Here is a 23,324-nt window from a genome sequence, read left to right on the forward strand (position 1 = left end):
GGAGTTTCATCAATAAGAAGTCCCCACACATATACTATGTTGGGCCATTGTTCAAGTGGTCGAGCTTAAGATCATCTAAAGACTTAAGGACTATCTTATTTTTTCAGATAGGCAAACAGACTCAGAAGGTTTGGGATTTCTAGTTCCTAAGTAATAGTAGTTAATAGTGTCTGACTTCTTCTTGTCCTTTTCTTTCACTTTCTACTTCATTCCTTTTCAAGTTTGTTTCCTTTGCATGCCACAAAAACCAAGTATGACTTAGTAAGACAAATAGTGCATGTTTGCTCTCATAGGCAGAGTCTAGACCTTAAAAGTAAGACATAAATATAAGAAGTGGGACTATTTGGGGATCCAGTGGGTAGGAATGAGGGAAAAAAGGGTGTTGGTGGGGTGAATTAATCAAAATACATGACATGCACATCTGGAGACACCTCAGTGAAACTTCTCTGGACAAATGAAAGGAACAATGAATGTGTGTTCTTTGCATGTGTTTCAACATAATGTAACCAAGGAAAAATGTGTAGGCAAATGTGCCACTGAGGAATCATCATGTCCACCTTACATGAGGAACTTCCCTGGGATTTTTGACCCTTAAGAATTTTCCTCACAGCAGAATTGGTGACTTCTGCCCTGTCTGTGTGACGTCTTCAGTTCTCCTCTTTCATGTATTGGCAACATTATTTTGTAGGTATTGGCAAGTCTGAGACCCTTTTAAACTGTGAACTCTTCAGGAGAAGAATCTTTCTTACCAAACCACCTTGCTCAGTGCTTCTCACAAATGAATTACTCATTCAATGCTTGGGAATAAATGCAAACTGAACATCGAAGTTGCTCAAGCACATCAGAGATATGATTCGAATCACTTCTACAAAGGAAAAACTGAAGTTGAGATGGAGTTAAGAAACATCTCTACAAGTTGACCCATTGCAACAATGAGATGTACAAGATGCTATGTCAAAAAACAAACTACAATTTAGGCGGGGGGTGGGGAGGTAGGGGCGTGGGAGTGGGGGTGGGGTGGAATGTAGTTGTGGAGATGGGAGGGAAGGGATGGTAGGGGAAAAACAGAGGAGGAGACAACAGTGTTTGATAAGAAATGTACTCATTACCTCATTCATGTAACTGTAACCCTCCTCTGTACAGCATTTTCATGATAAAAAACTTATTAAAAGAAAAGAAACATCTCTAAAGCCAGATACCAGTAGCTCACACCTGTAATCCGAGCTACTCAGGAGGCTGAGATCCAAGGATCACAATTTGAAGCAAAATCCAAGAGACACTTTATAAGTAACCACCAAAACCTCGAAGTAGAGATGTGGCTCAAGTGATAGAGTACGTTAAGCAAAACAAACAAACAAACAAACAAACAAAAAAACTAAATAGCTGGGCACCATTGGCTCATGCCTGTAATCCTCGCTACTCAGGTAGCTGAAATCTGAGGATTGCAGTTCAAAGCCAGACTAGCAAAAAAGTCCCCAATGAGACTCATCTCCAATTAACTACTCAAAACCTGGAAGTTGTGCTGTGGCTTAAAGCGGTAGAGCACTAGCCTTTAGCAAAAGAGCTTAGGGACAGCATTCAGGCTCTGAGGTCAAATCCCTTAACCAACAACAACAAGAAAAAAAGAAAAAGCTAAAGGATAGTGCTCAAGCCCTGAGTTCAAGCCCTAGCATCGGCACATACACAAAAAAGACAGACATCTTTAAAACTACAAAACCAAAATGCTCAGGATCCTTTCCCACTCTGCACCATCATCTCTCTAATAATACCGTGTTAAATACCTCCAAGCCTAACCAGAAAAGTAGGTAGCAAGTAGGAAAGCACTTTGGAAGAGATAAAGCACTACAAACAAACAAGATGTAATCATTATCATCATCATCAACACTTCGAGGCTTAACTAAAGCACTTCCTTCCATTAAAAGCACTCTGCTGAAACACTTAGGAAAGCATTTTCCAGTTTGTGTATCTCAGAATCTTATCTTCACTGTAGCCCTTGCTTCAGGAACCACCCCGTTTTAGAGCAGTTTGTCGAAACCCACTTCTGTCCAGGAGACATATTACTAAATGCCACAACCACAGCGGCTGGTCCTTCTGACCCTCGCTGGTCCTTCTTTGTGGTTGTTTCAGCAAGGGGTATGACTCTGGCCTTGTCTGTGATACATCTTGAACTCTTCCAGGCAGGAGCTATGCAGGAAGATCCCCCTTGGTCTCATGCCAGCGCAAGCACTGATGAGCAACAAACAATTATGAGTGAATGATTGCCCAAGGTGGGACTTTTTTTAGTTTAGCTCATCAACAGGCAATGAGGCAGTGAACTTACCTGGCTGGTGTACAGAGCGCATCCATAGGCAAGGGTAAATGCATGCTCTGGGGAGGAGTATAGAAACTTCTCAAATCCTATTAGCCCATAGCCACATTAAAGAAAGGCCAATGCAGCCAGCTAGGTTGGGATTGCCAGATTCAGAGAGAGAATGACCTGAAGGAGGTATATTGGGAATGCTTTGCTCATAAAAGAAGAGAAAGGAAAGGGAAGGGAAGGGAAAGGAAATGAAGTGGTAAGGGAGGACAGAAGGGGAAACCATGTGGTAATATTATCACCATGATGGCTTAAGCTAACCAGAAGGGTAGAAAAGAGGTGTCTGTAACAGCACTGTGTGGCCACCTTGGTGGGAAGCAATGCGAAAGGGCGCATGCTTCAGAGGGCTGCGTTGGGCCGCTGATCTCCAGGCAGCAATACTGAGGGAGTCAGTATTTCCTCTTTTTTTCCCCTCTTTTAAGAGGATCAGAGCAGTACCTCACAGAGCTGCCCCCAGGAACATTCTCTAACCACTTTTCAGTTGGTCACTCCTCTTGATCAGCTGAGGAATCTTGAATATATACTCTTTATCTTTTTTATAAAATCCAAAGGCATTCATTTGTGGAGTGAAGACATTTAGAATCACAGTCAGATCTTTCTATGCATCAGGATATCATTCATGCTGGGTTAGTATTAAAAGTGAAACAAAGGTATAAACTAAGAACTGAAGTCTAAGCGTATTTTTGCCACCTTCGGAGGAGAAATAGTCATTTGTATTTCCTCTGATTAAGGTGACAGAGCCTTCATCTTATAGATTGGCTGTGTTTGGTATTTACTCCAATAGAGTAAATGAGAAAGCATCTTTCGGTCACAATTCCTATCCAAATCTATCTGTACACATGATCAAGCCCGGTACATTTATATCTATTTCAATGTGACAGCATTCATTAATTTTATGCATATATAATTGAGATGTATGAGGACAGATACAATGTTTCTAAACCCGAAGCCAATATAATACTACAATGTTGGTGATCTGAAAGCCTGCTCTCACCATACACTGAAATAAATGAATGGGAACATTAGCTAACTTTTAGAGAATGGGATAATATAGTTCCAGAAGACAGGGAACAATATCGGAGGGGTATCAACTGCATACAGCCCCCATATCTATTCATTTATCCAATCCTGACAATCATGAGACACCTGATTTGTTTGAGGTAGTAAGCTAGTTGTTGAGAAATGCATAAGGAAAGCGATCTGCAGAGACTCCAAAGGCATTGCAAGCAGGGAAGTGTTCATGTGTGAGTGAGCTAATGGATGAGTGAATGAGAGATGGATGTCATAATAAAGACATGAGTCCAGCACTATGGATGTTGTCTGTGGAAACTGGAGGAGGCCACCAAAGTAGAAACTAATGCTCGCTTGTTAAAGGCATTAGAATGAGTTGGGTGCTCCTGGCTCACACCAGTAATCCTAGCTACTCAGAAGGCTGAGAAGTGAGGATTGTGGTTCAAAGCAAACCAGGCAGGAAAGTCTGTGAGACTCTTATCTCCAATTAGCCATTGGAAAATGGGAAATGGTGCTCCCACCGAAAGTGGTAGAGCATTAGCCTTGAGCAAAAGGGCTCAAGGATAGCGCCCAGGCCCCAAGTTCAAGCCCATGACTGACAAGAAAAAAACAACCCACACATTAGAATTTGCTAGATACTGAAATGGGAAGAGCACCTAGCATGGACAAAGAGGTACAATCATGTAAGGGCAGACAGTGTGATGAGTGGGTGTCAAGAGGGTTTTCTCATAGCCAGGATGCAAACTACTTTTCAATGGTAATTAGAGATCACACTTTCCAAAAGGCTGAGAAGAAATGGAGTATGGGGCAGAGACTGGGAACAAGCATTCTCACCCATGTCTTCCCCTGGGCTGGACAGCAGCAACGCTAGGTCCATCCTTGTCCCATTGCATGCCGATGCCTTACATGCTCACTTGCCATCAGCTTTTGGTAATTGTTATTTATCATCTTTAAATTACTTTCTTTGATTCCTGGTTTTCTTCATTTCTATTCACTATTCAGTGACTGATACATTATAGAACATGGTTTCTAAATATCTCTTGATACAGTTGTTCTGTGAGTCAATGATATCTGATTTGCCACAGAGGATGATGAGAAAGAGGTTGACCTTTTAGTTTGATTGAGGCTCTACTACATGCTGGGTATTTTATTAAAAAAATTGTTTCTTAAGTCTTTGCAAGACTTCTGTAAGTCATGAGTTTTAAAAGTGTTTTAAAAACTAGGAAACAGACTCTGAAAAAAATTAAATATCTTGTCCAAGCCACACAAATGTAGAAATAGAAGCAAAGTTGCCATAAAGTTAAAGAAGTAAAAAAAAAATTCAGTGTCTAGGACTAAAACTCCCTCTCCCCACTCCCCGCCGGGGGCCAGTGGCTCATGCCTGTAATCTGCCTGTAATCGCAGCTACTGATCTGAGGATTGTGGTTCAGTCTAGGCAGGAAAGTCCATGAGACTCTTTTTTTTTTTTTTTGGTCGGTCGTGGGGCTTGAACTCTGGGCTTGGGCACTGTCCCTGCACTCTTCAGCTCAAGGCAAGCACTCTACCCCCTTGAGCCACAGCACCACTTCCGGTTTTCTAGTGGTTTATTGGAGATAAGAGTCTCACGGACTTTCCTGCCCGGGCTGGCTTTGAACCGCAATCCTCAGATCTCAGCCTCCTGAGTAAGCTGGGATTACAGGTGTGAGCCACCGGTGCCCAGCTCCATGAGACTGTTATCTCCAATTAACTACCAGAAAACCGGAAGTGGCACTGTGGCTCAACTGGTAGAGTGCTCGCTTGAGCTGAAAAGCTGAAGGACAGTACCCAAGCCCAGAGTTCAAGCCCCACAACTGACAAACAACACCAACGAAACACCACTTTTTCTTCTCAAGCACAAAGCATTTCTCTGTTGTCTTCAGCTGTTGTGTCATTTCATTTCTTCTTGCTCATTCATTTGTTCCACATACATTTCCTGGGGCTTTATCATGTGGGTCAAAGAGCAATTTTATGGACAAGAAACGATCTTCAAACATATTTGTTCCTGCCCATGATACAAAATAATTGCAGTGATATTTACCAGGACTACAGCAGGTACAGAAAAATGAAGAAGACGTTTGACCTATCTAGGGTAGGGAATGTCCAACCCACTGGCCATGTGAAGCCCTTGAAATCATGTGGTCTAACCTAGCCAAAGCAATTGCAGGCATAATTCAAAGTTCAATGACATTTGGAACATTTTTCATAGCAGCATAAACACCACAACCTGTGAGTATCACATGCCACATGGCCCTCACAGAAAAAAAAATAAGAAAGAAGGATCCCTATTCCTATAAGCTGTGGGATTTGAATTTGCTGAGATGAAGAAGAGACATGCATAGGGGAAAAGACCACAAGTCCCACACACTGTGAGAGGCAGAGAACAGTCCCAGCTGTTTTGTTCCACCACTATTACGCTTGCAGGAAGCAATGGTCCAAGGTTGAGGCCAACCAGGGTGGCTCAGTGCTATTTCTCAGCCGGAAGGGTTGGTAAACTCTTAAAAGAGCTAGTTCTCAAGAACTAGCACACTAAAATGTCTCTATTCCAAATGATTACTGTGCCCATTACACACTTTGAGTCAAATTAACCTGTGGACACATGCCAGTGCTTCATGTCGTATAAAAAGGGAAAACACAGAACAAGCGAAAAGTTGCTCAGAGCTGTTTTATTGTAGGGAGAAAAGAAGTGGGTATGTCATCTCACAATGTGAAGAACTGCTTGAATTTATAAAACACCTACTGTGTACAACCACCTACACACTCACTGTCCTTATTACCCTTTTGTAGATGAAGGAACTGAGGCTCAGCGTGGCTCCATGATTTTTTTTCTTATTTTCGTGCCCTTTGTCTTGTATATCAGTTTACCTGATTTGTGGAGGGGAAGGGGAAGCTCAGATAGGGTGGGGTGGGACAAAGGGTGAACCAATACAACAGCCATACTCACTAGACACTGTGTTAGAAATGAGCTTTACAACTCTTGGGAAGTAAAAGGGAAGTCGGGGAGGGAAAGTGGGAGAAAATGAGGGAGGGGGGCAGCACTTCAAAAATGAATGTACTCATTCCCTTACTTATGCAACTGTAACGCCTCTGTACATCAACCTTCACGGTTAAAAAAAATTAAACAAAAACAATGAAAAAAACCACATCAGCAGGCTTCTTGTCTCTCCCAAGACACAGGCAGTTGTGCACAGAAATAAAGCTCTTTAGGCAGATGGACTTGTATTTGCACCCTGGCTCTCTACCTGCATAAAGAGTCCAAAAAAAAGTCCCTCCATCTTCTAGAGAACAAAGCTTAGAGAGAAGGATGTAGATGTGCTGGGCTTGGGAATTGTGTGGCTTGAGATTCAAACTCTGGCCTGGCTTTTCTTCCTGGCTGTTAGATATAGACAGAGCTTCAAATCCAAGTCTTAACACCTAAATAAAACCAAATCAATGATCTCTATCTTGAAGGGCTTGCTATAAGCATTCAGTACATGTGATGTATGCTGGGGACCTACTGGCAAGTCCTTTTATCTGTGTCTTTTGTGAACTCATTCACCTTAGTGTTTTTCAGCACCAAGAACAGGATGCAGCACGTATTAAGAAGACAGGATAAATCTTGAATCTCATCCTCTCCCTACTTTAGAAGTCTAGGGCAATGACAGGCAAACTATAATGTATAGGACAATTCTGGCCTACTGCCTACTGTTTATATGTTACAATGGGTTTCACTGGGATGCATCCACATGCATTCAGGTGCATATCGTCTCCGATTACTTTCAGTCATCTCTGATTACAAAATCAGGGTTTAGTTGGTGCGAAGCCAAAAATATCCACTGGTTCATTAAGGACAATTTTGGGGACTCCTGGTCTTACCATATGGACCCTTCCATTGAGGAAGAGCACACAAAAGCTTCTTTGTTTAAGGGAAATAAAATTTCTTCTCTCCTCTACCAATTCTTTGTACCTTCTTTCATTGGCTTATTCATTTTTTTCTCTTTAGCTTTTTTTTTTTTTGCCTAACATTTTGGAAATCAGCTGTCTACCATCTATCTATCTACCTGTTTTTCTTACTAAAAAGCTCTACTAAAAAGCTTTAGAGCTCTAAAAAGCTCTAAAGATTTTTATGTTAAATCCTAAATCCTCAGAACCTTGACCAGTGCCTGGCACATAGTAGGCACTTCATAAATATTTGTTGAATGCAGGAGCACTCGTTTCATTGAAGAGATTGGTGAGTCAGAGTGTGTTGGAGGGTTTCTCTTCCATGGAAGATCTTGTGGCTTTTGGAGGGACCAAGCAGACCCAAATCCTGTGAGGAGGGAATTGATATTTTTTGTTTGTTTGTTTGCTTTTTGTTTGTTTCCTCTTACAAAGAGGAAACGTGGACTTGTTGGACACAAATCACCATAGGTTCTAATTTAAGAACTTTGGGCTGGGCCCTAGGTATTATGTTTACCACAAATTGCTGCTGCTGCTCCATGGCTTATGTTCTAAGTCACAAAGATTCAAGGCTTCCTCTCACGAACGACACCAGCACATGCAGTATGAACTCAAACATGGTTTCATGGAAGGTATCCCTTCTTGTCTGTCCCTTTCTTCAATCTCCATGTCTCTCTATGAGTCCTGTCTTCTCTTTCTAGGTAGCGCCCTACCCTCAAATACCTTGTCTTTATACCTTCCTTTCTTTAGCCTTTCCACCTCCAGCACTTTCACCTTCTTCCTTCCCTATTGGTTCCTCCATAGTAATTCTGCCAAGACTTGCTGATCAAAATAGCCAGCCTTAATATTTCTCCTTTGTTTTGTAGCCCAATAGTTAAAGAAAGGTGATCTTCTTCATGAACCCCCTCACCCCAGGCAAGATGGATTCTCCCTGATCTTATTTAATAACCTGCAGAAGCAACTTCTTATGTCTGAATGTCTAGGCTGTGCACCTCTGCCTTCTGCAGTTATCTATTATTGTCAACCAACTCCAATAGCTTCTTCCTCTTACTTGTCACAGCTTTCTGCCTACTGCTAGTCTGTGATGATGCCTACTTCTTACTCCTCTGAAAATTTACTCATTTAAAAATTGTTTTTAAGTTATCATTAAGTAGTTGTACAAAGGAGTTGCCATTTAACAAAGCTGTGTCCTGATCAATGTGGCCCCTTTCAACATTCTCACCCATCCCTCCCCCACCCACCCCTTCCCTCACTCTTCCTAATTTTGCAGGATACACATTGGATTCTTGTCCACATTTCCCCCTATTTGCCTCTGCATTTGTTATTTCTTTCTGCCTGACTCCACCTCACTCCTTTTGAGTGCACACTGCCTGGTGTTTTATTTGATTTGGCCTTTCCAAGGAATAATACTTTAAGAACTCCTTTGAATCTACCATATTTCATCTAATATGTTTGTATACACTTGCATACCACTGACTTATGAGTTTATAAGCTAAATCTAGCTCTCACATATAAGAGAAAACATGGCTCCTTTGTCTCTTTGGGCCTGACTTACTTCATTTAAGATAATTTTCCCCAAATCTTTCCATTCTTCACAAATGGCATAATATCATTCTTTCTAATGCATGAGCAAAATTCTAGTATGTGTATATATCTATATGTGTATCACAACTTCTCAATCCATTTGTCCACTGAAGTTCATGTGGGCTGTGGTAAATGCAATGAACATGATTGTGCTGGTAGCTTTGTTGTATGTTGGTTTGTAATCTTTTGGGTAAATGCTCAGGAGTGAAACTGCTGGATCATAAGGTAGTTTGATGTTTAATTTTTTTGGAGGAACCTCCATACTATTTTCTAGAGTGGCTGACCAAGTCTAAAATCCCAGCAACAGTGTAGTCGAGTTCCCTTGTGAAACTTTATTCATAGCTCCTAGACTTCAGCCCTTGCTCTCTGCCTTCTAATCTTTCTTCAGTTCCAATTCCACTCATTCCATACTCCTATCTGCTATCTCTGAGGAAAACTCCAAATATCACTTCTCACTGAATTACCATTTCTTTTTTTTGGGGGGGGGGGTGTCTGGTCGTGGGGCTTGAACTCTGGGCCTGGGCACTGTCCCTCAGCTCTTCAGCTCAAGGCTAGCGCTCTACCACTTGAGCCACAGTGCCACTTCTGGCTTTTTTCTTTTTGCTTCTTTGGTGCTGAGGAGTCGAACCCAGGGCCTCAGGCATGCAAGGCAAGCACTCTACCACTGAGCCACCTTCCCAGACCCTGAATTACCATTTCTGCATGCTCAAGATTCCATGGGACATTCTTGCTTGGAAATTCCACCAGAATTCTGGGCCCTGTGTCTTTAGAACCCTATTTATTCCCTTTGTTGCAAGCTATCCTCCTCACCTTTAGATGTCTCTGTTTCCAAAAGAATCTATTCTCCATTCTGTCCTATGCTGAGTAATCATAAGAGAATGACTTACCTACTCTGAGCAATTTCTACACCACTAAATAGGGATAATGGTAGTTATCGGACTGGGTTGTCACAAGAACTTATTGAGTTAATGCATGCACAAGGTTCTTGGAAAGTATTGTTATTTTCCCTTTGTCTCTTCCTGGCCAGATGATTAAAAATACCTTATTTGTTCAGTTCCCTTAGTGCTTAGGTGGTTCATCTTCTCTGGCAAGTGGAGGTTGGGGATAAGGAGATGAGGCTTAAGAGAAAATCTAACCACCTATCTCATCTTTAAAGAAGGGAGAATAGTGCGGATTCTTGCTCTGCAGTGACACACAATAAATAACACTCAGGGTGCTATAAATTTATGGATATTATTATGGAATCCCTATGTCCCATCTACATGCATCTGCTTTCTAGTGCTGGTATTCATTTTATATTCTAGGGCTTAGCATATTGAACTCTATGTTCATACCAAATGCAAGGTTTTTGCTTTGAATTGCACCTGAACTACAAGTATTTACATATTTGCCTTCTATATTTCCATCCTCTCATCTCTGATTCTACCACAGTGCCTAGTATAGCATAAATTCAGCCTCCAGTGACAGTGCTAGCTGTAATGGCTAATTTATGGAGGGAGTGATGTGTACAGAGATACTTCTGGGCACCACAACCCATTCCATGACAGTCTGTGGGAGACATGATGAGCTGCCAACCAGGAAGAACTACTTATGCCCAGACCCTTAGAGTTTCTGAAAGGAGAACGAAAGAAAATGAACATGTCACTGACTTTGGGCCAGGTACTTTATAAACTCATTTCCTCCTCAAGGTAACTTTATGCAGTTAGGCACTATTATCATTTTAGAGTCCAGAGACATGAGACTCAATGAGTTTTGAATACTTGCTTACAACTGTACAGTCCCAAGGAAGCAACAGAAATGGGCATTGATGACAGACTTGCATGAGTCCTAAAGTTCACTCTCTTTCATCCTAACAATACTATCATTTCCTATCTTTACAGTGTTCCTACCAATCAAAATGTTTATTTCTCTGGCAATGAGAAAATCAGTCCTTACATACGCTGATCACCATCTCTTGCCACATTAATGATCTAAATTACTCATCTATGTATTCCTATACCAGAGCACATATAGACACCACTCAGATGACATTTGAATTATTTGATTTTTATGCTGACCTCTGATGGGCTTGAGCACCATAAAGGTGCAGTTTAAGGTCATAGTTATTTCTCCACTCACTCTTCCTGGAATGTAATGTATATGTGTAGGTATCTGTTTATTGAGTAAATAAATGAATGAAAGGATAAATGAAAGAATGAATGAATAGACAAGTCTTCCAGGAATTCATTGATATCTATATTAACCATTGGTACCTTTATAAACAATTGTTTTACAAGCTCATCGCTTGGTCCTAACTGAGAAGAATGGATGGGGAAGCCATTTTTCTGGTTCCATCCTTGTTGATGAAAGTTTTGTCAGATGGTCACCAACAGGCAAGCCTCTCTCACAAAGCTGGGTTTGTCAGGGACAAGAAAGCCACAGAATAGGGTAGGAATATTCTTTTAATTTTTTTTGTTGGTTGTGGGGCTTGAATTCTGGGGCCTGGGTGCTGTCCCTCAGTTCTTCAGCTCAAGGCTACCACTCTACCTCTTGAGCCACAGCACCACTTCCGGGTTTCTGGTGGTTTATTGGAGATAAGAGTCTCACAGACTTTCCTGCCCCAGCTGGCTTTGAACCATGGCCCTCCGATCTCAGCCTCCTGAGTAGCTAGGATTATAGGCTTGAGCTACTGGTGCCCAGCAGGAATATACTTTACCAGTGTTCTGAGTTATAGTCTCACTGTTTTTTGCTAGCTAGATCTGTAATGAGTTCACATACCTCTCTTGGAAACTCAATTTAGAGAAATAGAACATTCGCCTTGGATGCATGGAAACACTTAATGTGGTTTTCTAACTTTTTGTTTTAGTTTTGAGGATCTATTTGATATAGTTTCCCCCCTCCCTTTCCCTCATGCTTTGAAGATCTGTGCTTTATTAATGAGAAAAATGATCACTTTTATTTAGTATGTACAAAACACTTTAAAAGGCTAGCAGCCACCTGGAACTGCAAACCAAGTGCCCTGGTAATGTAAGATGACTAAATATTGAACACCAAACAGAATTTCAGCCCCAAACAAAGACTCTGGATGGTTCTGTCACCAGTGAGCCTGAGTCTAGATAAAAAACATGATTTCCCTATAGCCCTCCTCACAATATAGCAGAAGCAACCAATAGACTCCTTTCTAACCCCCAAGGCTCTAGGGCTCAACATTCCCCAGGTATATTCAAATGGACATAGAAGTCCTCGAGATTCTGTGATGTTGTTCAATGTATGCAAATCCTATGGCAGGACTTGGTTCTTCTCTTGCCAAAATCCAGAATTCCTAACTAGACAATTACACTCACAAATAAACAGTCGCCTCTCACAACGCTCAAAATGGGGGAGGAGGGGTTTGGAATAAGATGGCAGAAATGAAACAGACTTGAACGATGACAGCGTGTTTTCAAATGGAAAAACATCTACGAAAAATAAGAGCTACAGGTGACTTGACAGAAGTGGGTACGAGAAAGTAAGAGACAATCAGTTGGTGCACGGAATGCATGCCACAGGTTCCCCTATGGGGCCATGAAGCAATTAACACCGACTCGATACTTACAAGTAATAGGAGTAGGAATAAGCATTTCTTCTATATATTGATGGGCAGTCAGATGAAGGAAATGTCCAAAAAGAGGGGGTGGGGAAAGAAAAGACAAACAAACAAGAATTAGATTTATATGAAATCTTGATTCTTACATTATTTCAGCATCCCTCACCTCAAGGAGATGGATTTTCCCTACTAATCAGAGTCTTTGAATGACACAGAGGGAGTGAGAAAGGCTTCACTTAATGCCACCTTATGCCAAGGAAGACAAATTTCATGGTGGGCTGCTTTCTTTGTTTGAAAAAGTTCTTCCTTTTGGCCAACTAAAACTAACTTCTTATAATTATGAACCTCGGAGATCTTCGGGGAGGGTTCTAGAGCATCTTAGAATCAGTGTACCATACTCCTATATAGTAGTGTTCCTAAAGATAAAAATGCAGTCATTCCTTCTCTCTTCTCTGTTTCAGGTCAAATCAGAATTTGGTAAGATCATGACAAGGCAAAGGAACATAATTCAGCCAGGGCCCCAACATGGTTCCCCAATGATTCACCCCAGTGCCCATACCTATATACAGACTGCCCACTCTGAGTCAGGACTAGCTCTGTGTCACTAGGAGGATGTATTAGGGGTTATGTTCTGGGTTTTTTTTTTCCAAACTAGAAAAAGAAGCATTATCTGGATATTTGGAAGGCTTCCTTGGAAGTTATAATCTGCATGTAAGCCCAAACTTTCCTGAAGCTACCAGGGTAGAGAGATCACATAGAAAGGCCTTCAGATCTCTAAAAAGAAAGAAAATATCAAGCTAATACCCAGCTAATCCAGCCCGAGACAACAAAGTTTTCTCAGGTAAGACCTTTGATGTCATGACAAAGAAACAAGTCACTCCCTTAAGCCCTGCCCAACATGAAGATTTATCCCAGTGATGAATTGTTCTGTTCTTCTTTAAGTGATGAGATGTTGGTGGTCACCTGCTATGTAGCAAGACCAGACAAAATTCAACCTCATCATGAAAGGACATTGTACTGAGGAAGAGGGCTTTCAACTTTTGTGGGAACAAACTCTGTGGCTCTGTGTTCTCTTCTATTGCTTATACTAATTTTCAAATTGTGTTTCTAGGAGCTTGGGGGTTCCTCAGGGCAGCCTCACTGGACAGAGAAGGACACTGAGAAGATGGGGCTGTTGGTACTCAACCAGGCGCCCAAACCAGAGCAACTCCCTTATTTTTTATCTATTTCACAAATAGGAGCTTTATCTCAGATACCACCTGGCTAAGAACTCAAGTCTCAAAGGAAATCACTACCTTTAATTTCTGCCTAATATTCTCACTAGCTCTTGGTTTCTGAACAATTGCAAACCTCAAATAAAGTCCATGATATTCCCCCTTGGTTGAAATTTGTCTTATGTTGGAAGACAATAAATAGAATGTTTTTATTTCACATCAGGTTTCACTACACTGACATTAAGTGATCCATTTGAGGAATGGGGAAAATTGCTACAAAATTTAGGTTCCCAAATCTGAGTAAGAATAGTTTCCTTCCTTCCTGAATTATTTGATTAATTGCAACCATTATCCCATCTGCTTGTCACAGGAAGACAGCATCATTATAACTGCAGAGGCATGAACACATATTCTGATTTCTACCTTTCAAATGGGAAGTGGCCTCAGCCTCAAGATAGGGCTATCTCTAGGCTTTCTCTTAACTATGAACAAAGCCCAACCTGGCGATCCCATAGTCCCAGAAGGAAAGTGGCTGAAAGGAAAACAGACACACAAAACCCCATGGCTTCTCACCAGAATGAACTAGCAGAAATGGGTCAAAGTACAAGATCTGGCAGCCCAGAAATGTCCTGGACCAAACGAACAGTAGGTCTAGATGATGAAAGAGTGAAACAATCAGAACGGTGAAGGATGGAGATTCAATAAGCCCATGTCAAGTCATCAGAACCTTGCCACTAACCATGCACCTGGGCCCTATAAGTAGATTGTTCCTGAGCTTCACTGCAGTTAGACTCAGGGCCTAGAAATGTTAGTACTCAGGGATGCAACGATTAGGGTCTATTGATAAAAATTTACAAATATCTGTGGCTCTAGTTTGGATACCCCTTCTGAGACTGAATGTGGAAACTTAATCTCCAAATCTGTGTCCATGATATTTGAAGATGAGATCTTTGGGAGGTAATGGGGATCAGATAAGATCATCAGAGGATGTGGTCCCCCTTGTTGGGGCTGGTGGGTTTATGCAAAGAGGAAGAGAGAGTTGACGTATACTTGTCCTATCTCATCATGTGATGTAGCAAGAAGACCCTCCAAGAGGCTGAGCAGATAGCAGCACCATGCCTTTAGGTTTCCAAGCCCACAGAACTACAAGAAATCATTTCCCTTCTTTACAAATCAACCAGTCTCACAGATTTCATCATATACAAAGACAGATGAAGATACCTGCATACTCCACATTTTCAAGAGCACTGGGCTGAGAACCCAGAGGATTTCAAAAGCCGATGTTGCTCAGTGTAACATCTTAGGCGAACTGATTCCTCCCCTTTAGAACTCTTATTTCATGATCCATGTACCAAAGGGTGGGAATAGATAACCACAGCTCAAAACAGCTTTGAGGAGTGAAAACGTAAGGTTCACGAGTATGTCAATTGCAGGGCCTTGAGCAAGTCATTAAATAGTCCTGCATTCAGCTGTTTCCACCTCTTTGGGGCCATAAGATATATTCTCAAAAGTTATCATGGCCATTGATTCTAAAGTATAGTTGTTGAGATGATGTTCAAATTCGATGAGACAGTGTTTTATGCAAATTACATCAATGTAAATTTGCATTAGGTGAGATGAATACACAGTTAGCCAACACTAAGGATGGATAAAAGATGGTACAGATGTAAAGTGTGCTGTGTTCCGGTCATGAGGAAAAGTTTTCACTTCTTTAGGGATAATAACATAGGAATAAAATTGTGTAGCACACTTACAATGAAATATATTTTTTTATAATGTTCTTTTTTTTCTCAGAAGTACTTGGAGAAGGGATGTTGAACCTATCATTGGTTTGCTAAGTGCATTACCATTTAAGTCCCTCCATCAGTTTGTTTGTTTGTTTGTTTTCGCTGGTTTGGATTCAGAGTCTGGTGCCATCCCTGAGCTTTTGTCCTCCAAGCTAGCACTCTACCACTTGAGCCACAGCACCACTTCTGGCTTTTGTGGTTAATTGCAGCATTGGTACTCACTGGACCCTATGCTGAAAATGAACTATACAACTTGTGGGTGGAGATGGGAGGGAAAAACTGGGAGAGAGCGAGGGAAGTGAAATTGTCCAAAAAGAATGTAGTCATTACTTGCTTATGTAACAGTCACACCTCTGTACATCATCTTTATAATAACAATACATTTTATTTATTTATTTATTTATTTATTTTGGTCAGTTGTAGGGCTTGAACTCAGGGCCAGGACGCTGTCCCTGGGCCTTATTGTGCTCAAAGCTAATACTCTACCACTTGAGTCACAGCACTATTTTCCAGTTTTTGAGTGGAACTTTTTTGCCTGGGCTGACTTTGAACTGCAATCCTCAGATCTCAGCTCCTGAATAATTAGGATTAAAGGCCACTGGTGCCCAGCTTAAATGTTGTTTTTTTTTTAAGTGACTCTTGGACTTTTCTTTATCCTGTCTGGCTTTGAAGCATGATCCTAAGACCTCAGCCTCTTGAGTAGCTATGATTACAGGCATAAACCACCAGTGGCACCTGGCTCAGTCCTCTTTTTAATTGCTTATTTCCATGACAGGGTTACTTTATGCCAGGGCTGTCCTGGACTGCAATCTTCCTATTTGTACTTCCCTCTGTTGCTGTGATAACAAGCATGCACCACTGAACCCAAACACTGACTGAGATCCAGTTTCAAAAATTTGTATTCTCAGGGTGGCCTTGAACCATAATCTCCTGATCTCTACCTCCCAAGTAGTTAGGATTACAGGCTTAGGCTACCACACTTAGCTTCTTCTCAAGTCTTCAAAAACTTGTTTTACTAGCACATATTAGTAAAACAAGGGGGGGTTGCACTGTGACATTTCCATGCACACACATAATGTACCCCATCTGACTGTTCAGATAAATGTTATTATCACCTTCACTTTGCAGATGAGGAAACTGAGGCAAAGAAAGTCAAGGCACTACTTTCAGGTTAGTACATAGTAAGATGAATTTGATATCATCGTAACTCTAAGGCTCTGGACCACCATGCTGCCTGTGCTGTCTTGAATGAAAGCAGGAAAGCAAGTTATTGATAACGGATCAGGCTGCTACTGGAGAAATCTCATGCTTTATCTCTTTTAACCTTCCCTATAGCTCCAGGGAACAGATATAGCTTTTAGTTGGGGAATCTAAGGCTCTAAAAGCTCATTTCTCACTAGGCCAAAGCTTCCATCCTGAGATGAATCTCTGCAGCTTCCACAGCCACCTCCTCTTGGACTCTAGGCTGCATTCAGTATTGTGACTCTCAACCTTCATTATTGACCTCTGTCTAAACCACCTCCTTTTGACAGCATGCTCTTTATTCACGGATTTCCTCTATAAGTAGCTTTTCTGAGTTACCCAGAGGTCATCAAAAGCCAGTGTTATCCCTGATCTGGCTTCATAGAAGCTAGAACGATGGTAACTGGCAATATTGTATTAATATTACCTTTTCTCAATTAAACTGCAAAGTCTTCCAGGGCAGCCTCTCAACTCTTTCTTCTGTGACCAAAACACAGGTTACATTTGTGTTTTCTCTAAGCTTTGAAAAAGATTTACGAAAGGTCTAAATTTATAACGATACAGTGATATTGCAAGTAGCAGATTGCCTGAAACCAAAAATCCTGAGCAGGAAGACAGCTGTGCTTAGGTGAAAAAAACAACAATAATCTAAACTTAATAAATCACATACTGCAGAAGTTTCTTTTTATCTGACTGAAAAGGTTGACTTCAGGCACAGTTTTTCTTTGTTCCATACCATTTAAACAGGACTGAGTTGCCTATCTAACCACCCATTTGACTGACCTCTAATGATCCATTTAGCCCATCCATCCATCCATCCATCCATCCATCCATCCATCCATCCATCATCCATCCATCTGTCCATCTGTACATCCATCCATCCACCTGTCCACCCACCTACCCACCCACCCACCCACCCACCCATCCATCCATCCATTCCTTCATCCAACCTTTCTCTCAATAACCATCTAATAACAAATACTTCCTGGGCATCAATGCACTCACTCACCTATCCATCCATTCACCTATCTACTCATCCATTCAACAGTCCACCGTCCATGTCTCCATCTTTCCACAATTAAGCTGGCAAAAAACTACATACTGTCTCCTTTAAGTCCTAGAGATGGACAAATGAAATCCTGATTCAGTCTACCTGTCTGGTGGGAGAGCAAGACAAAAAAATTGAAAAGCAAGTGATAATAATTGCTTCCACTTACCTACTGGGTTATCTCTTATGGGCCAGATACTTTTCTAGGTAAATTATGTAGCTATTTTATTTAATACTTGCAATACCCCAAGAAACATTATGTGCATCTTGTATATTTGAGGAAGGAGGCTCAGAGAGGTCAAGTAACTTACCCAAATTCACATAGCTGTTGAGAGGCTTGGTCAGTATAGAATCCAGATAGTCTTACAGTTAATGACCACTATTTTATGTTGTCTTCTAGAATAATAATACATGTATGATGTGGGAACAAAAGTGAGCTGTGCAACCATACAACTGGGGGCGGGGGGGTAGAGATGGGGAGAGAAAGCAGGCAAGGTGGCTCAGAATCTCTGATGCTTGATTTGTAAAGCTAAAGAGGAGCCAGATGTGGTAGGGGGTAGGTGTTTTCAGGCAAATAGAACTGTTTGTTGACTCAGTATGTAAGTTAGCAAAGTGGGAGCATCTAGATGTGGGAAAGAACACTTAGCAAAGTTTCAGGAGTTTGAGTTCAGTCCATAGGTCACAGGGTATCTCTAAGAAGCCAAGGAGCAGAGTGCTGGTTTCAGATTCATGATCTGGGCATGAGGATGAAGAGAAAGTCAGAAGGGATGGCAGCCAAATAGTTATATCAACAGCAAGGGCAGGAGATCTGTGTCTGTGCACGTGCACACATGAGCATGAGTGTGCGCATGACTGATTTGCCATGACCATAAGAATTAATAGTCATGAAAAAGACTTCAGCACGCAAACCAGAGAAGGAGGTCCCCTTGTTCAGGATGTGTGATAAAGTTCTATTTAGAATGAGGTGGATAAAGGATGACATATTCTATGTAGGCTGTTTTCCCACCTCAACAAACTACTCACTCTCCTCTCTGACTTCCACTTCACAGACCAGCCAGAAGTTCTGTTTTATAATCAGTCAAGGTTGGATGATTATCTAGAGTGTAGGCTCTATCATCGGAGTGTCCAAAGTGGAGACCCAACTCTGTTGCTCATCAGCCATGGGATATCAGGAAATTCTTTTAAACTTCATTTGTCCTGTTTTTCTGATCTCTTGTATACTATAATCTAGTAATGGGCACTGCCTCATTCCACTCATCCAGGAGTTATCGTTGTGATTGTTCTCACCGTTTCTATTGTTTTCTTTTGGTTAGACAATGTGTTTCCAGAAAGCTCAGGGCATGAGGAGTCTTTTACATTTTCTCTGCCATCTTTCCTACTCACTTCCCTACCTCAGCACTTCATACATCATCCACGCTGAAGGCTGATATTTGGGTCTGCATTGCAAATGATGTTACGTTAAGACCCAGAGTGTTAATCCTGGTTCCAGGTGTTTTGATTTCACTGGGCTACTCTATTCAAATGTTTTTAGGAAATACTTTCTATGTATAAGATAGATGTGGGATAAGGATGAATCAGAGTAGACAGATGAAGGTCAGTAACAGAGGCAAGATATGAATACAAATGACAAAGGTTAGACAAAACACACTTGGATCCCCACAGAGGGGGTCCAGATGGCAGAGGAAGTGTGTCTAGATCGGAGGTAAGGAGAAATTTACTAGAGAAGAAGGGAGGGAAGGAAGAAGGGAAGAGGGAAGGAGAGAGAGGAAGCAAGCAAGCACAGAAGGGAATGGGAAAGAAGGAAAGAAGGAGGGAAGGAAGGAAGGAAGGAAGGAAAGAAGAAGGGGGAGGGAGAGAGGGAGGAAGAGAGAATGGAAGGGAATGGGAAGGAAGAATGATCAAGAAAATGTAAAGATGCAAGCTTAGAAGAGTCCAACATGATGAAATGCCATTTGTTTGACAAATAGGTAGAATATTTGACATGAAAAAATACTCCATCCTACTTGATATGGAATAGTTTAAGGAGTAGGTAATGATTTTGACCTTAACTATGAAATGCTTGAGGGTTTCCAGGGGCAGACAATACAAAATAACAGAACTTCAGTGGCAGAGGAATAAAGCTGAAGACTCATCCCCACAGGGAGATGCCTTGTTCAGGCCTGCAAAGCCAGGTAGTATGATCAGAAGTCACATGTCCCAGGGGCTGGAGGCAAGGGAATGCCTCTGGATGTTTCTGGGGACGAATGTTTACAGGAAATGTTTGCTACGAAGGTAAGTACTTCTTGGAAGTCTTGATTAGAAGGATTGGGGGCTCAAGTTTAGAGGGTGATACAAACTTTGTAAATGAAAAGGACTGTCAGGACTTTTAATTCAAGGACACATACCCAAAGACAGGATATAGTAAAATTGGGGAAAAATAATCTTAGAGAGGAAAAGTGGTATCTGAACCTGAGCCATCTGTTTCCTAGTTTGTGATGTGCTTACTTTCTACTAGTCTTCTTGGAGCTTTGGAGTCACACAGCCTGAGTTCACATTTCAATGCAGCCTACGGCCTTGGACAACTTCAATAATTCTTCAAACTTTAGTTACCTCTTCTAAACCCAAAACAAATAAACAAAAGAAGGAAACAATAACAAAAACCTCGAGGAGCATCAGTGGCATCAACAGACCTATTCAGCTCTGATTACTGGAGAATGACAATTGAAATATTGCAGTGGTTTAAATAGAACATGAAATGAGGTCCGGGTATGAGTACTGATTGCAACACCACCGATAACATCTTAATGGTGGACCTGCTCGGGCCTGGTATCTTTGTTGATCATATGTAAGATGAATCTCCCTGTCAGGGCTGTAATTCCTTATGCAGGTGTGGGGAATGAAACCCATTCTGACAATGAGCTCAGTGAATCTCCAGAAGAGCTCCTAAGATCGGCTGCAGGCAGAAATTTGTCACATGGATTCTCCAAAGTTAATAGTGATCAACAGGACTGTAGAAATTGGGATGCTGTTTTTATTATTCTCATTCCACAAACACGGTATCTTCCATCCATTAGACTGGGAGGAGGTAATGGTGGGCAATGCCAATTATAGGGAAATTAGTACACACACAGTCTTTCAGAATAGACTTTCATAGTCCAAAGTCAAGATACTCCAAGACACTCTCAGGAAAGTTGCTCATTGGAAAGGCATAATGGGCTGAAAGTTCATCTGGATCAAGAGGAACTGATCAGGAGTGAAAGTGATATTGGGAGCTAGAACCATTCTGGGACGCACCTTCAATGTATCTTCCTAAAATTTTCTTAGTTCAAATGAAATAGAGGAATTCATGAGGGATTTGGAGATGTCCTGGGTACATGTTTGCCAACCTGGCACTGGTATTTCCCCACACCAGGCCATGTCTGAAGCTTTGGATCATGCTCCAAAGTGGTCTGGTGTCATGGCATTTGAATTATATAAAACCTGAGCGCATAGGAATGTCATTTCACATCCCGTAGAACTTCTCATATGAAAGTGGCTTTCAACCACCAACTTTCAACCACCAGCATATACTGGTGAAGGCACTAAGACTTGAATTTTCTACTTTACTATATATTGAAGACACGCAATGCCACATGATATTAAGTGACATAAAATATTGGTGGCCTTGTAGACCGGTGGCTACCAATTTCTTTGAAGGAGGCTAGAGAATTAGTCTAAGGGGAGGAGGCAAAGGGTGAAATAAACTCAGGACTGGAGGAATGAATCAATGGGGAATCTCTCCATGTCAGACAGACCTTGGTGCTCATGAATACAAAGTGTGTCATTATATAATGACATGGGACACACATTTCTTTTCCTCTCTCCCTTCTCCTCCCTTCCATCCCCTCTTTTCCTGCCCTTTCCTGTACTCCTTTTTCCTCTTTTTCTTTCCTCTTCTCCCTTCTTCCTCTTCCCTTCTCTTCCTTTTCTCCTCTTTTATCACCCTTTCTTTCCCCTCCCATACCATCTGTAAATTGTACCATCATCTAGACTAGAAAACCTCCTATCTCTCCAAAAGATACAGCATATGCAAAAACCAGTCAGTACCCACATCCACATGTACTATTGCCACAATGTCAGAGTTTTGCACTTTGGAAAGAAATGGTAGTCATGTGAAACCTGTTGATTGGGCCAGATGAGCAGTCCAATAGACATGGGAGGTGATGAAGAGATGTTCAGAGGAGGTTGAAACCACACAAAAGACTCACTTTCTACTTGCTCCCACCCAGAAAAAAAGCCCTTTCCTTGTTCCCAGAAAGTCACACCTTTCAGAAATAGCTGTGGAGAAGGAAGTGAAATTTCTTCACAAGCTCACAGACAATGGTGACGTGGGTTAAGCCAGGCTTTAGAAAGAGCAAAATTGGAAGAGCATATCTGACTTACAAATCAGAGGCAAAGAATGAGACAAATTCAGGTCTATCAAGAGATATTCAATTCAGTTAAATTGGTCACTTTTCCCCAGGTAGACAATACCAGACTTACCTCTGCCTCTAATAACATCAGTGAGACATCGCTAAGAAATTTGTCAATGATCCTATATGCGCAGTGTGCTTACTGCCTCCAGGAAATCACCATGCATGGTCTAACTCATAATGGCAGCTGATGCTGTTTTGTCAATGGTGGTAGGAGGATGCAGTGCTGGCTTCAGCCCTTTGAGGGCTCCTTACCACCAATGTTCACAGAATGTGTTGTTCTGTACTCTAGTTTCTCCAACAGAAAAATCAGTAGCTAGATGAGAATGCTAACTCAAGCCATTCTTCTGGCAGTTTGAGGACAGAATCATGATGGCATTAGACAAAGATATGAAGAAAGGGCAAAGTTCTGGCAATGACATATCCTAGTCAGGCTGGGTGCTGGTAGCTCACACCTGTGAGCCTAGCTACTCAGGAGGCTAAGATCTGAGGATTGTGGTTCAAAGCCAGCACAGGCAGATAAATCTGAGAGACTCTTATCTCCAATTAAGCAGCAAAAATCCAGAAGTGGAGGTGAGGTTCAAGTGATAGAGCATCATCTTTCAACAAAAAAGCTACAGGATAGCATCCAAGCCCTAAGAAACAGAGAGAGAGAGAGAGAGAGAGAGAGAGAGAGAGAGAGAGAGAATTCTGGTGCTTATGTGGCTTTTACTGGTAACTTCTAGGTTTTTTGAGTCTCTGATAGCTGGAAATGGAGATACACTTTTTACACATATTTTCTGCAGTCATTTGTAACCAAACCCAGAGCTTCAGGCTGAGGTGTTAGTTTGGCTAATAATGTAAATGGCTGTTTTCACCGGGGGGGGGGGGGGAGTGGCACATGTTACGATTCGTATTATTATAATTCAGGTCAATACTTTACTGGTGCTTTGAGGATTGGAAAGTGGGAAAGTGGAGACCAAGATTGGAACTTTGGCGATGCACTGAGAAGCCATGGAGATGGAAACAGGTGTGGCGTGCGGTGACAGGCAGGGGTTACTCCTTATTTAGAGGACTAACCAATGAGTCCTAAGGAGGGCACTGCTAGCTGACCTCCCTTACACTTGGAAGTTGTCTTGTGTCATCCTCAAGCCTTGGGAACATCTCTTAAACAG

General features: G+C 41.6%; 1 protein-coding gene across 1 annotated transcript in view; it reads right to left on the reverse strand.

The window, feature by feature from the left end:
• Nucleotides 1–23,324, reverse strand: part of Ptprt (protein tyrosine phosphatase receptor type T) — a 702,580-nt gene that overhangs the window by 120,463 nt on the left and 558,793 nt on the right. The gene's annotated exons all lie outside the window — the stretch shown is intronic.

The sequence above is a fragment of the Dipodomys spectabilis genome, unplaced genomic scaffold, assembly GCF_019054845.1.
Source record: "Dipodomys spectabilis isolate Male_0828 unplaced genomic scaffold, ASM1905484v1 ptg000175l, whole genome shotgun sequence".
In the NCBI taxonomy this organism is placed as follows: Eukaryota; Metazoa; Chordata; class Mammalia; order Rodentia; family Heteromyidae; genus Dipodomys; species Dipodomys spectabilis.